This window comes from Oryctolagus cuniculus, chromosome X, assembly GCF_964237555.1.
Source record: "Oryctolagus cuniculus chromosome X, mOryCun1.1, whole genome shotgun sequence".
Taxonomy (NCBI): Eukaryota; Metazoa; Chordata; class Mammalia; order Lagomorpha; family Leporidae; genus Oryctolagus; species Oryctolagus cuniculus.
This window is the reverse complement of record NC_091453.1, coordinates 131,487,274-131,503,152: the sequence shown is the minus strand read 5'-3', so window position 1 is coordinate 131,503,152 and position 15,879 is coordinate 131,487,274. Positions and strand designations below refer to the sequence as shown.

General features: G+C 47.0%; 1 protein-coding gene across 2 annotated transcripts in view; it reads left to right on the top strand.

Annotated features, from left to right (window-relative positions):
- Positions 1-15,879, top strand: part of LOC127490201 (uncharacterized) — a 41,649-nt gene that overhangs the window by 8,855 nt on the left and 16,915 nt on the right. The window contains exons 1-2 of one of the 2 annotated variants that reach the window (XM_070066844.1): positions 10,287-10,558; positions 12,765-12,852. The gene's annotated coding sequence lies outside the window, so the exon portion shown is untranslated. Of the gene's footprint in view, positions 1-10,286; positions 10,559-12,764; positions 12,853-15,879 lie in introns of those variants that run through there. The other variant, XM_051842387.2, reaches the window with a different exon arrangement.

The window sequence follows — 15,879 nt, the reverse complement described above, 5'->3', positions numbered from 1 at the left end:
AGGAATTGTCCCAATATCATATGTTCTCCCTGATCGGTGACAACTAACAGAGCACCTAAAAGGAAACCTGTTGAAGTGAAATAGAAACTATGAGAAATAATGGCTTGAAAAGCCCTTGTCCTGATTGTCGAGCAACAACTTACTATTTTCTTCCTTTTAGTATTTGTTTGTTCTACTTAGTACCATTGGTTGAACTCTTTCATTAACACACGATTATTCGTAGGTGTTTAAATTTAACTGAAAGGCTGGCGCCGTAGCTCAACAGGCTAATCCTCTGCCTGTGGCGCCGGCACACCAGGTTCTAGTCCCGGTTGGGGTGCCGGATTCTGTCCCGGTTGCCCCTCTTCCAGGCCAGCTCTCTGCTGTGGCCCGGCTATGCAGTGGAGGATGGTCCAAGCCCATGGGCCCTGCACCCGCGTGGGAGACCAGGAGAAGCACCTGGCTCCTGACTTCGGATCAGTGCGGTGCGCCGGCCGCAATGCGCCGGCCGCGGCGGCCATTGGAGGGTGAACCAACGGCAAAGGAAGACCTCTCTCTGTGTCTCTCTCTTTCACTGTCCACTCCGCCTGTCAAAAAAAATTAACTGAAAATGATCCCGTGAAATATAAGAGTGGGAATAAGAGAGGGAGGAAATGCACAGTTCGGCACATGCTCAATCGGATTTACCCTAATGGTAGATTTAGAAATGTGCCAGGGGATTCCAATTCAATCCCATCAAGGTGGCATGTACCAATGCCATCTCACTAGTCAAAGTGATCAGTTTCAGTTCATAATTGATCATAATGATAGGATTAAGTGTCAGAGGGATCACATAAACAAGACTAGTGCCTGCTAATACTGATGAAAAGAGAGAACGATCCAACATGGGAAGCAGGATACACAGCACGTTCATAGAATGGCAGATGTCCTAAACAGCACTCTGGCCTCAGAATCAGCCCTTAAGGCATTTGGATCTGGCTGAAAAGCCCATGAGAGTATTTTAGGCATGGAAAGCCAAGACACTGGCAAAAAAAAAAAAAAAAAAAACCTAAATGGAAGATCTCTGCGAGTGAGATCCCAGCAGAAAGAACGGGCCATCAAAGAAGGAGGTACCTTTCTCTGAAGGGAGGAGAGAGCTTCCACTTTGACTATGGCCTTGTCTAAATAAGATTGGAGTTGGCAAACTCAGGAGGCTTCTGTAGCCTTGGCAGCTCATGACAAGAGCTTCAGGTGATTACTGACGTCATAAATAAGAGTGTCAGTCGTTAAATCAACAACAGGAGTCACTGTGCACTTACTCCCCATGTAGGATCTCTGTCCTTAATGTGTTGTACTATGTGAATTAACGGTATAACCAGTACTCAAACAGTACTTTATACTTTGTGTTTCTGTGTGGGTGCAAACTGTTGAAATCTTTACTTAGTATATACTAAATTGATCTTCTGTACATAAAGATAATTGAAAATGAATCTTGATGAAGAATGGGATGGGAGAGGGAGTGGGAGATGGGATGCTTGTGGGTGGGAGGGTGGTTATGGGGGGAAAATGCCGCTATAATCCAAACGTTGTATTTTGGAAATTTATATTTATTAAATAAAAGTTTTAAAAAAAGGAATTGTCCCGAGTTAGAAAAAGATGATTCCATCATGAACTTAGATGAGAACCAAGGTGGGGGAAGGGGGAGGTCAGGGGTTCCTTTATCACAGGTCTCACCTGAAACCCTTGGTAAATTTAAAAGTGGGACTTCAAGGGGAAGACTTAATATTCCTGGTGGGTTTCAGCCTGATCCTTCCTTGCTTGTCAACCAAAGGGCACAAACTTATCCCAAAAAATTACAGTGTCTGGTGAAAAAAAGGGGAGTATTTCAAGTCCCAGTATTAAAAAAAAAAACCAGAAGTTCAAATAAGGTCAGGAGAAATTGAAGTTACCTTCCTATATGTTCCAGAGGTGGGAACTAACCTGCTCAGCGCAGATCTAACTGCTAAATTAGGACTGGGCCTCAGAGTGGATTATGGACAGCTACGAATCCTGATAGATTTCCTTAGAGAAAGGGAAGAAAAACCCATTGACCCCTAAGTACCGATGAAAGGGGAAATGTTGGGGGGGAGGAGGTGGGAAAGATAGTTAAAAATTACACCTCTGAAAATTAAACTCCAGTACCAAAGGAGATAGTTCATAAAAGACAATACCCTCTTTCCAATGAAGGAAGAAAGGGCTACAACCCACAGTAGAGGTTTTCATTAAAGACGGACTGTTAGAACTCTGAGTTGTCCCCATATAACACTCCAGTTCTTCAGGTAAAGATACAATGGGTCTTATAGATTAGTACAGGGTTTGCACGCTATGAACATCGTGGTGCCAAATCCTTACACCTCCCTCAGTAAAATTCCTCATGAACACAAGTGGTTTAGTGTGGTTGCTCTAACGTATACTTTCTGGGCCTGCCCGCTAGACTCAAGAGAGTACAGACCTCTTTGCTTTTAAATAGGAAAATCCCCATACAGGAAGAAAACAGCAATACAGATAGACGTATGACCCTAAGGTTTCACTGAGACATCCAACTTATTTGGTCATGTTTTGGAAAAAAAAATTGGAGCAATTCCTTGCAAGCTGGTGTCTCCCTGCACCTGAGCTCTAGCTGTTGGACTATGTAGATGACCATCCTGATGTTAGGATCGAGGTGTCAGTAGCCACCAGGGATCTACTTAACTTCTTGGCAGATAGGAGCCTACGTGTTTCCAGGCATAAGCTTCAATTTGTAGAAAAGGAAGTAAAATATCTGGGGCATCTGATCGTGAAGGGAAGTGCTGAATCAATCCCAGGAGAAAATCGGTATTGTACACCTCTGCTTGCCTAAAACCAAATGGAAGCTGAGAAAGCCGCTAGACCTAACAGGGTATTGCCAACTATGGGCTGATTCTTACACTCAAAGGACAAAAAGTCATTATTACAAACTTTTGGAGGAAAGTTCTGACCCTTAGAATGGTCCACAGAGGAGGGTCACACAGTAAACGCATTCAAGCAGGCCCCGATGACAGCCCCTATCCTAGCCCCTCCCTCGCTGGAAAAACCTGTTCACCTCTTTGTCACAGTAGATGAGGGTGCACCTCTTGGAGTGCTTACCCAGAGTTGGGGAGGAAAAAGACAGCCTGTGTGGCCTTTGTATCTGAACTACTTGATCATGTCTCTAAAGGATGGCCCGAAATGTGGATGGATGTGAAAGCAGTGGCTGCCACTGCCTTACTGGTGGAAGAAAGCCAAAAATTAACTTTCCGGAGAGCACTCACGATGAGCACCCCACATCAGGTCGGAAGTATCTTAAGCCAAAAAGTTAAATTTCCTTGACATATCCAGTATCCTAAAATATGAAAGCATCCTTTTGGAAAGAGGTGACCTAGTTCTTCTTTTTTCCTTAAAGATTTATGTATTTTTCTTGAAAGAGGTACACAGAGAGAAGGAAAGGCAGAGAGAGAGAGAGAGAGAGAGAAATGTCTTCCATCCGCTCGTTCACTCCCCAGTTGGCCACAGCGGATGGAGCTGCGCTTATCTGAAGCCAGGAGCTTCCTCCAGGTCTCCCACATGGGTGCACATGGGCCTTAAGAGGTGACCTTAGCAGGAGATGCCTACACAAACCCCGGATTTCTATGGAGGGGAGAAACTGACCCAACAAGACCTAGCATGACTGTTTATACATTGTAGAATATGAAAACAAAGTTAGACCGGTTATTAGAGATACCCTGTTACATGAGGTAATGAGGCTGTTTGTGGATGGGTCATCCCTAGGAATAGAGGAAAAACGACACAGTGTTTGTGCAGCCATTGATGGTGATAGCTGTTCAGTATGTGAAAGGGACAGATTGCCCAACAGCTGGCCTGCTCAGACATCTGGTGGGTTGCACCTGCTTAATTGGGCTCTAAAGCTTTTTGAGAGCCAGGAAGGGAATATTTGCGTGCCCCTCCGGGATACTTATGGTGTGGTACACACTTCTGGAAAAATGTGGACAGAAAGGGGGCTTTTCAATAGCAAGGGAAAGAACTGATTCACAGAGAAATGATTACACAGGTCCTAGAGAGTCATTTGCTCTCTGCTGAAATGACAATGTTCCATGTAAATGGCCACTAAAAAGGGAACCCCCTTGAAGCTGTTGGAAATAGGCTAGCTGATGAAGCTGCTCAATAGGCTTTATCAATAAAAGATTAAATTATACTATTTAATCCCAAGCCACTCCGATAGTATGAAGCCCAATCCTCCAACGACAAAAAGGAGTTAGTTTAAGTAGAGGCTCCTAATGAGGGGAATGACTACTCCTTAACGGGAGAGAAGTGACCAGTAAACCAATGAAGAGGAAATTGATGGCCATATAACTCAAAGGGAGCCATTGGGGCCCTAGGCCTTGTGTGGCACAATACTGAGAGACCATGGCTGTATGGGAATCTATACTGTCGCTAAACAGATGTGCGCAGGCTGTGTAACTTGTTGGAAGGTAAATAATAATAAGAAGAAAATCGGCTGCTGGGGCAAAGGCCCCCAGATTGAGACCATTCCAAGGTATCGGGGTAGACTTCACAAGGTGCCTAAAATTGGGAGATTAGAATATTTGCTTGTGTTTATAGAAAATCTCTCTCACTTTGCCTCTTAGAACAGCCACTGTGTGGAATGTTATTACAGTAATCTTAGAACAAGTTAAACTTAGACTGAGTCTGGTAGAAAATCTCGATTCAGGCAATGGGAGTCATTTTACATCAACAGTGCAAAAGGGGGTCATGGAGGACTCAGAAGTTCAGTGGGACTGCCATACACACTGGCACCCATTCTCCTCATGACGGGTAGAGAGTGGAGAAAAAAAAAAAAACAGCCTCTGAAGAAAAATATGACCGGGTTGGCGCCGGAAGCGTGGCATAGTGGGTAAAGCTGCCATCTGCAGTGCTGGCTTTCCATACAGGCGGCGGTTCAAGTCCCAGCTGCTCCACTTCTGATCCAGCTCTATTCTTTGGCCTGGGAAAGCAGAAGAAGATGGCCCTAGTCCTTGGGCCCCTGCACCCACATGGGAGACCTTGAAGAAACTCCTGGCTCCTGGCTTGGGATAGGCGCAATTCCGGGTGTTGTGCCAATTGGGGAGTGAACCAGCAGATGGAAGAACTATCCCTCTGCCTTTCCTTCTCTCTGTGTGTAACTCTGCCTTTCAAATAAATAAATCTTAAAAATTTGGCTAGCAATGCAGTGTAAACTCCCCTTCCTCTGTACCACGTGCTCAGCAATACCCAACCTCCATTGCCTCTCTGCCCTGTGTTTAGGCATTGTATTGTGTTTAGATTGTGCCTCCAAATTTGCTCAACCAGTGAGGAACTGGGGGAAGGGATCTCCACGTCCTAGGGATACAAGGAATGTAACTTGTGAAGAGTGCCACCTGCTTCCACCTGCTGGCCACCACTCTTGAGACCGGGTTTCAACACACACCTTGCTTTCTGCTGCCTTCATGTATCTGAAGCGATCCTTTGGTGGGTGGTTGGTCTCAGGTGGGCTCATTCCCCACATACATGTTGAAGTTTGGCAGGAAAGCCAAATTGACATCTTCCAATTCTTATCCAAGGACAGGATCTGCTCCTACGTTACAGACCGTTCGTTGTGTCTTTGCATGATTGAATGTGGTTTCCTAGGGTGGCCTTCACCCAAGATTACCTCCCATTTGCCTATTTTGTGACACCCGTTTCTGGAGATTGATCTCTATGTCACGTTGGCATGCAGCTACTGACAGAGCTGATTATTGGGAATATCAGGAGATGGTAACATGTGCTCCAACAGATGATCTACAGATAACTCCCCGTGGAACGACGAGATTCCATGACTTGTCTCCATGCTCGTGCCTAGTAGAGCACATTGTGAATGGCTGGCCTTGCAGTCAGTTCATTGCCCAGTTCCTCGCTCTAATGACCCATGCTAATGACAAAGCACTTTCTCACTGATCTTACCAGAGTGTTGGTGTTAAGATTTGCCAAGGCCGTTTGACAGCCTGCATGGTTCATGCTTCATTTCCTTGTCCCTAGTCTCAGTGGACTCCTGGTGAGTGTCTGGCCTTTAGAGCATTTCTCACCAGAAGAAGTATTGGTGATGGGTCTTGAGGTATGAGGAGGAGCTCGACAGCTGAGTGAGGATGGAAAGGGTGGTTCCAGCAAGAAGCAGAGGCTGGTCCATGCATCAGCTAGGGTGTAAGGAGCACAGAAAACATGCTCACATCTTTACACATCAGGGACATGCAAGTCAGCCACAGTTCAGCGCTTAATGCCTTTCCCTGTGGAAACAAGAAAATGACGATGTGGTGAAGTTGTGAGCTTTACGCATTGCTGCTGGGACTTCAGAATGAGGCAACTTCTGCACAGGACAGTCTGGTAGCTCCCCCAAACATCAAGCATGAAATTAACATAACACTTTCCACGCCTAAGCTTGTACAAAAGAAGTTATGAAGGGGTGTTCAAGCCAATACGTGTTTCTGGTATTTTTTTCAAGTGTATTTGTTTGAATGGCGGGGGAGGGGGGAGGGAGGGAGGGAAGGAGGGAGAGAGCGCTTCCATCTGATGCCTCACTACCCAAATGGCCACAACAGCCAGGGCTAGAGCAGGCTGAAACCAAGTGCCAAGAACTCCATCCCGGTCTCCCACGTGGGTGCAAGGGCCCAAGCACTTGGCCATCCTCTGCTGCTTTCCCAGGACATTAGCATGGAGCTGCATTGGGAGGGGAGCTGCTGGAACTCAAACCGTTGCTCATGTGGGATGCCAGTGCAGGTGATGGTTTATCCCCCTATTCCACCACGCTGGCCCCCTCCGTGAGTTTTTCTGCATGTTCACAGAAGCACTTCCCAAGGGTCAAGTGGAAACATGCCAACATTTCCCCATTTGGTGTAGAGATTAACCCATATACAGTAGGCCAGCTCTGTGGTGTAGTGCGCTGAGCCTTTGCCTGTGGCTGCGGCCTCCATACGGGTGCCGATTCGTGTCCTGGATGCCCCTCTTCTGAACCAGCTCTCTGCTAGTGCCTGAGAAAGAAGTAGAAAATGGCCCTGGGGCTGGTGCTGTGGCGCAGCTAGTTAAAGCCCTGGCCTGAGGCGCCAGCATTCCATATGGGCTCCAGGTTCTAGCCCCAGCTGCTCCTCTTCGGACCCAGCTCTCTGCTATGGTCTGGGAAGGCAGTGGGGGATGACCCAAGTCCTTCAGCCCCTGCACCCGCGTGAGAGACCCGGAGGAAGCTCCTGGCTCCTGGCTTTGGATCAGCACAGCTCCAGCCATTATAGCCATCTGGGGAGTGAGCCAGCGAATGGAGTACCCCTCTCTCTGTCTCTACCTCTCTCTGTAACTGTATTTCAAATAAATCTTTTTTTTAAAAAAAAGAAGATGGCTCAAGTGGTTGGACACCTGCACCCTCATGGGAGAAGCAGAGGAAGCTCCCAGGTTGTGGCTTTGGATCGGCCCAGCTGCGGCCTTTGGTGGTCATTTGGGAAGTGAACCAGCAGATGAAAGACCTCCCCTCTCTGTAACTCTTCCTCTCAAATAAATAAATAAATAAAATTCTTAACAAAAAATAAATAGGGCCTGTCTGCACCATGGAATGTGATGCAGCCACAAATGAGACAGAATGTCCGGACATGTGTTACAACAATTGGATGTATCTTGAAATCATTTGAAGTGAAAGGAGGCAGACACCGAGAGTAAAGATTCTATGACTGTATGTTTGTGGAAAATCATGGAAGCCTGACTTGTTTTTAAAAGATTTTATTTATTTATTTGAGAGGTAGAATTACAGACAGTGAGAGGGAGAAACAGAGAGAGAGAGAGAGAGAGAGAGAGAGAGGTCTTCCATGTGCGCATTGACTGCCCAAATGTCCAGCAGTGGCCAAACTGGGGTGATCTGAAGCCACGAGCCAGGAGCTTCCACAAGGTCTCTTATGTGTGAGCAGGGACCCAAGGACTTGGGCCACCCTCCACTGCTTTTCCAGGCGATTAGCAGAGAGCTGGAGTGGAAGCGGAGCAGCCAGAACACAAACTGGCACCCATATGGAATGCCGGCACCACAGGCAGAGGATTAGGCTCCTGGGCCACAGCACCAGCCCCAGAAGCCTGACTCTTGTAGTCCAGTCAGGTTGCAGAGCAGTGTGGTGGACTCAAGGACTGGGGGGAGGTGGGAATGAGAAAGGACCGCTTGATGGAATCAAGATTTCCTGTGGGACTCCTGGGAACCTGGTGGGAATTGATGGAGGTCAGGGTGTCCCAGGATTCTGAAGTGACTGAATGCCACTGAATGGCACACTTCCAAGGGCAAATCTGAGCTTGCGTGAATTTTTCTTCAGTGAGCAGCTTTTAAGTAGCAAACATAGGAGTTTGTAGGGAACCCAGCCTGACATGGCTGCAGCCATCTCGGTCATATCCACCATCACGCACTTTAGGTGAGCCTGGAGGTCATGATGTTACCCGTTAGGATAACCTGCTGCTCTGCTCTGATGCCCTGGAGCATGACTGCCTCCTGAGAACGTCCAGGTGCACCGTGGTCACCGTAAGCCTCCTTTGCCTTTGGAAATCCTTTCTCTCCTGCCTCGTGGAGCGAAGATCTTATGTCTCTTGGCCGCCGGTTCTGCCCCTGAGTCACCTCAGTAAATTACACTTTGTGCCTTCCTGGACTTTCTGTCTCTTTCTCCCATTTCTCCACACCTCTGCCTCTGGCAGCCGGTTAATGAGAGCCAGGTTTTGCCGAATCAGAGAACTCGGGCCAACATCATAAAGTCTGTGTGTCGGGGCCCGCTTTGTGGCACGGCAGGTTAAGCCGCCCTGTGGAGGCTACCATCCAATCTGGGAGCACTGGTTCGTGTCCCAGCTGCTCTGCTTCTGATCCAGCTTCTTGCTACTGCCCCTGGGAAGGCAGCAGCAGATGTCCTGATGCTTAAGACCCTGCCACTTGAGTGACAGTCACACATGGTGTTCCAGCTCATGGCTTCAGCCTGGCTGAGCCCCAGCAGCATTTGTGGTCATTTGGGGAGTGAACCACAGCCAATGGAAGACCTCTTTTTCTGCCCCTCCCTCTCTGTCACTACACCTTTCAAATAAGTAAAATAAACCTTATGGGAAAGAAATAAGATTTGGAGCCGATGTTTTGACGTAGTGGGTAAAGCTGCTGCTTGGGAGGCCTGTGTCCCACACAGGTGTTGGTTCACTTCTGGGCTGCTCTACTTCCAGACCCAGCTCCATGTCAATGGCCTGAGGAAAGCAGCAGAAGAGACGGCCTAAGTGCTTGGGCCACTTCCAACCACTGGGAGTACTGGAAGAAGCTCGTGGCCCAGCCCTGAGAATTATGCCATCTGTGAGCAAACCAGTGAATGGAAGATCAATCTCTCTCTGTCTCTCCCTCTCTCTGTAACTCTTTCAAATAAATCGATCTTTTTGAAAAAAGTACGATAATAAATAGAAACAAGTGGTTTTGAAAAAAAAACACTTAGGCAATGAACTTTTAAAATACTTGTTTAGCAAAGTTGTTGTGCCTACTTGTGTGTGTGTGTGTGTGTGTATACACACACACACACATATGTAGCATTGATGGGAAAAATGCCTATTTTTGGAAATAAATGAAATAAATACATAAATGTCTGGGAGACCGTTTCCATTTTTTGCAAAACTCTTTTGGGTCTATCAGATCGAGAAACACCTGGGATTTTATAGCTGCTGCTTCATTCCACCTCTTGCCCTGGTGGGCTGTTTCCAATGAAGGGTGGGTGCCTCCTGCCTGCTCAGATGCTGCACTGGGAAAGCAAGACCTCTTGGTCCCCAGAACAGGTTCTTGGGGACCACAACCAGGGTTCCATTTGACCAAGTAACCGTTTAGGCCCGGCCAATCTCCAGGCCCTACTGCCACGCGAAGCTCCCTGATTCTGACACTCTGACCCTGCCGGCCCCACCTTCCCCTTCCTTAAGATTCCCTGAGAGCGTCCGCCAGTCAGAGTCTTCCTTGTGGGCAGGAGGTCAGCAGGCAGGTGAGCTGGACGTGCCTTACCCTCGATTCCCGTCCTCTAAGGGCTACTTCCGATTTATACTCTTCAGAGACGAGCGGCCTGGGATTGCCCTGGACACAGGCAGTCCGTAGTGGACATCCCACCCCGCCCTCGGCACCCAGCGCTCTGTCTGTGGCCCACAGAAAGACCTGTGCCTGCAGAATTATTGCTGGTATACTCTCCAGAGAGGTTGAGGGTCCCAGCTTCGAGCGGGCCCTCCTCTCCCATCCCACTACCCCGTCCACAGCTCACAGCTCCCTGTCATCGCTGGGAGGGGTCTTGGGGATCATGAGCCCTTTCCGTGGCCTCCTGCAGAGCCTTCACGGAGCTGGGCCTGACTCTTTCCTCAAGTCCAGGCCCGCGCTCCTAGGGTCTCCTCCTCCATGCCCATGGGTTTGCTGGCTGCGGTGCCTCCCCGCCTTTCTCCCGACGTGGCTGCACCCGCCCCTCACAACACCGGACCCCCTTTGTTGCCCTCTCTTTCCAGCCTCACCCCGTGCTGGCCTCGGGATCATTTCATCGGTTTTCCCCCTTGATGGCTGTCCACATGGGTAGGTACGGTCGTGCCTCTGTGTGTCCATGTGCCACGCGTGTGTCCGTGAGTGCCACATACAGCCATGGGGTGCTGGCAGACTGGAGTGTGCCTTGTGGTGTTTTCCATTATTGTGGATCATTTTCCAATGTTGCTTCCCCTCTGTCTTCTCGGCCTCCAGTTGGCTATGGCTGCTCTGTGTCAGGTTGCGAGTTCTAATAATGAGCATGTCTTGCCAGGAATATGAAACATTCCTGCAAGAAAGTGTCAAGTGTAATCTCACCGTTCCTGGTTTCTGTGGTACGCCTTTGCCAAGCCTGCTTTCCTTTTGCTCACCTCTGTGTGATTCTGCAGGCCCTGCCCCCCGAGTCTTCATACAGTAAGATGGACATGCACATGCACACACGTGCCTGACCTCTGCCTGATATTTCACGAGAGTTGACAAGTTGCGCCTACCCTCATGTCTCATGTCGATCGTGCTCCTCTCTGTGGTGTAGCCACATCGTGAGGTTTCTGTTCACCACTCCGGATGCTTTTTTGGCGTTTCTGTGTCTGTCTTGTGCTAAGGGAAGTACGTGTAGCACTGTCCTCCCGGTGAGTGTCAGTTTTCCAGAAGCTGCATAATTCACCTGAGTCTTCTCTGTGCCCACCCACGAGGCTCTGCCTCAGTCCTCCCATTGGACACGCAACGCACTATCGTGGGCTTAGAGCCCAGAGTCATGGTCCTTGGCCCGTGGACAGCACCTGGCATCTGCCCAATAGGGTTTGCAGGGTGCACAGCACCCGACTCACCTTGTGGGCACGACAACCCTCTGTCCTCATGCAGGACAGAGGGCTCCTCAGTGGATCCCCAACCAAACGACACGCCTCATTCACTGGCCAGGGTGTGAATGGTTACGGAGCTCTCATCCTCAGCAACGAGGAGGTGACCCTTACTTCCGTAGGCCTAATGTACTCTGTGCGTGCTTATGGGAGCTATGGGGGTCTGGAGGTCTCGTCTCCCCTGAGGCAGGTAGCAGGGTCTGCTTTCAAAGCACAGCCCCCCTTTGAGTGGGAACTGTGTGCAAGGGGGCTGTGCTTTGCAAGGGAGAGTCTGTACGCTGGTCTTCAAGTAGAGGCCTGGATAAGAGACCAGGACGTTTGCACAGCCCTTGCCTCAGGCGCTCCTGCGATTCCTTCTCTGAGTAGTAGACGATGGGGGTGGGGGTCGCAGGTGCCTGCCGAAGGGTTGCTGGTGCTGCTTTGTTGTTCAAGGAAATTTGAGAGGCAGTGCCCTCGTCGCTTGAATGTGAAGGTGCCTGTCTGTTTACGTCGTAGCTCACGGTTTGCAAGGTGTCAAAACGAATTCTCTTTTCCTCCTACGAAAAAACTGAGGGCAGTTCAGGATGCTGATGCTTGTGATCCTTACCATTGACAGATCACTTGTATGCACAAAAAAGAAAAACAGAAAAAGCATTCTCCAGGAAAGTGTGACCTCTATTAAAGTATGATATTAGATTAGTGGCCAAACTTCAAGGACAATGCATAGATGTAAATCCTCACCCAGTCTCCAAAACCCCGCTAACACAGTGACACCTTTAAAACTTAAGAAAGAAAACGAAACAGAAAGACTCGTATGTACGCTTCTGCGGCTTTCTGCTGCCAATGGAAAGGTGCAGGCATCCATTTTCTTCATCAAAGGGGTTCTACAGAGTGCTCCTTTATCACCGAGAGGCACACGGCCAGCTCGTCCTCACAGGGCAATGCGTGTGCTGAGGGAGGTTTAAAGTCACACCCCTGACCGCTGAGAAGCAGCTCTGGTCAACAGCTCGTCACACAGGGAGGAGTGTTGGGGTGAGAATGAGAGGACGCCTGCCCCCGAGCAATGCTGTGGGGCGCCACCTCCACAATGACCCCAACTGGGAGAAAGCTTCCAGAGGGTTGGGAGATGGTTTTGGCTTTTCAGAAACTTTTCCCCCAGATTGCTTGAAGTGCCCACCTGGGCTAGGAGCTTCCGCAATGACTTTTCCTACATCATGGCTGTTGACAGGAGAAAGAAAAGCCCATTTGATTATAGGCCCTTTGATCCTCGAGCAAAATGCTAATGGGCTAGAACACAAGTTGTGCCCCCAAATCATCAACACTTGTTTTGGGGGATTTTATTCTTAGTGCCCTGAAGTTGACTGAGATGTTACACAGTTCCCACTCAAGACTCATAGTATCTTCCTTTTGTTTTAACTCGGCAGGTGGTGTTTGGATGCAGCCTGCAATTCCGGATGCATTTCCAGTCGCTGGTCCCCAGGGAATGTGGAGTTACTTCAACATCTTGGTTTGGTGGTGTTGCCGTTCTGTTTCTTTCACAGGGTTCCTGGTTGGCACAAAAAATACATGTTTTCTACCTCTGAGTCTCTCTATCTCTCTCATTCTCTCTCTCTCTCTCTCTCTCTCTCTGCGTCTTTCATTCTCTCTCCCCCATTCTCTCTCTGCCCCTCCTACTTCTCTATCTACTGTGTGTCTATCCACCTACCTCTATTGTATACCTGTCAGCTCACTATCATGCATGCAACTATAATCAGATATCTCTGCTTCTGTGTGCATCCTTCTGTATCTAATCTGTATCCATCTGTTTTTCTCAGTCTCTGCATGCAGTTATCCTTTTCTTTTAGTCTATATACATTTTATATCCTTCTGTGCGTTCACGTGGTCTTCTAGATAGGACCTGTAAATTTATCTGTGTGTATAAGTGCATCTGTCTTGGCTATATCAGTCCTCGGTCAGTGGCCATCAATCTAGCTCTGCATTTCTGTCTATGTAAATATTTCCACTTCCCTCTACATCTATCTCTCCACGTAAACGTCTGCCTACTTACCAAGCAACCTATCTAGTGACCTACCCTTCTCTCTGCTGGGAGAGAAGACAATTCTATTCCCACTGGTACAAAATTGGATAGAAAACCATACACAAACCTATATGGAAGTGCTGGATAGAAGGCATTGGGGCAGTGGGCCACAGCGTGTGGTGAGAGGATTTGATAGTGGGACTTGACATATTCCCTTCAGATCATTCTCTTAAGGAGGCATTGCTGTTTTAGTCAGAGATATAATTTGATCATTGGTGTTGGAAAGTGCGACGTTGAAAGTGTGTGTTTCACGCTTGAAAAGGTGGAGCCAAACATGGATACAGAATAGTATTCAAATCCTGTGCGGTATAAACATATAGTAGGAACATGCTATCCTATACTATGGTATATGTGTCTAAAACAAGAGGAACTTTCTGGAGCCTGCTGGGGCTTGCATATTTGCAAGAAGCATGCCCTGGTGATGGAATGGCGGATGCTTCCTGTAGTTCTTTTTCAGTAATTTTAAACATCATTTCAGAGAGTTCGGCGTGTATATATTTTTTTGCAAGTAAGCAGCCGTTTTTTAATTTATTTTGAAATGTCTACACCCGTATATTTCAAGAAAACCTATCAGTTTTGTCTCCAAGAGGTTTGAAGCATAAAAGAAAATGATGTAATTGTGCCATTTTAAACGTACAACAGACTTTTATGCTAAAAGTTAGAACTGGATGATTAGAGAGATGTTTGTACCAGAGTTTGAATTCCAGTCTAACTTTTTTGTTGTTGTTGTTGTTCAAGTGTTACCATCTTCTTATCTGTAGTTCCAGCTTTGAGGAATACGATGATAATATAGGCAAAGCTACTTTCTGGGAGTATTTTTCTTTTTTTAAACTTTTATTTAGCAAATATAAATTTCCAAAGTACAGCTTATGGATTATAGTGGCTTTTTCCCACCCCCATAACTTCTCTCCCGCCCACAACCTTCCCAACTGCCGCTCCCTCTCCCATTCCATTCACATCAAGATTCATTTTCAATTATCTTTATATACAGAAGATCAATTTAGCATATATTAAGTAAAGATTCCAACAGTTTGCACCCACACAGAAACACAGAGTGTAAAACACTGTTTGAGTACTGGTTATAGCATTAATTCACATTGAACAACACATTAAGGACAGAGATCCTACATGAGGAGTAAGTGCACAGTGACTCCTGTTGTTGACTTAACAAATTGACACTCTTGTTTATGGCGACCGTAATCTCCCTAGGCTCTTGTCATGAGTTGTCAAGGCTATGGAAGCCTTTTGAGTTCACCGACTTCGATCTTATTCAGACAAGGTCATAGTCAAAGTGGAGGTTCACTCCTCCCTTCAGAGAAAGGTACCTCCTTCTTTGATGGCCCGTTCTTTCTACTGGGATCTCACTCACAGAGATCTTCCATTTAGGTGTTTGTTTTTGTTTTTGTTTTTTTTTTTTTTTTTTTTTTTTTTTTTTTTTTGCCAGAGTGTCTTGGCTTTCCATGCCTAAAATACTCTCATGGGCTCTTCAGCCAAATCCGAATGCCTTAAGGGCTGATTCTGAGGCCAGAGTGCTGTTTAGGACATCTGCCATTCTATGAACCTACTGTGTATCCCGCTTCCCATGTTGGATCGTTCTCTCCCTTTTTTATTCTATGAGTTAGTATTAGCAGACACTATCTTCTTTCTGTGATCCCTTTGACTCTTAGACCTATCAGTATGATCAATAGTGAACTGAAATTGATCACTTTGACTAGTGCTATGGCATTGGTACATGCTATCTTGATGGAATTGAATTGGAATCCCCTGGCACATTTCTAACTCTACCTTTGGGGCAATTCAGCTTCAGCATGTCCCAAATTGTACATCTCCTCCCTCAATTATTCCCACTCTTAAATTTAACAGAGATCACTTTTCAGTTAAATTTGAACATCTAAGAGTAATTGTGTGTTAATTACAGAGTTCAACCAATAGTATTAAGTAGAACAAAAAAAAATACTAAAAGGGATAAAGTATTAAGTTGTACATCAACAGTCAGCACAAGGGCCGATCAAGTCACTCTTTCACATAGTGTCCATTTCACTTCAACAGGTTTCCTTTATGGTGCTTGGTTAGTTGTCACCGATCAGGGAGAACACATGATATTTGTCCCTCTGGGACTGGCTTATTTCACTCAGCATGATGTGCTCCAGATTCCTCCATTTTATTGCAAATGACCAGATTTCATTGTTTTTTTACTGCTGTATAGTATTCTATAGAATACATGTCCCATAATCTCTTTATCCACTCTTCTGTTGATGGGCATTTAGGTTGATTCCAGGTCTTAGCTACTGTGAGTTGAGCTGCAATAAACCCTGAGGTGCAGACAGCTCTTTTACTTGCCAATTTAATTTCCTTTGGGTAAATTCCAAGGAGTGGGATGGCTGGGTGGTATGGTAGGGATATATTCAGGTTTCTGAGGAATCTCCAGACTGACTCCCATAGTGACTTTACCAGTTTGCATT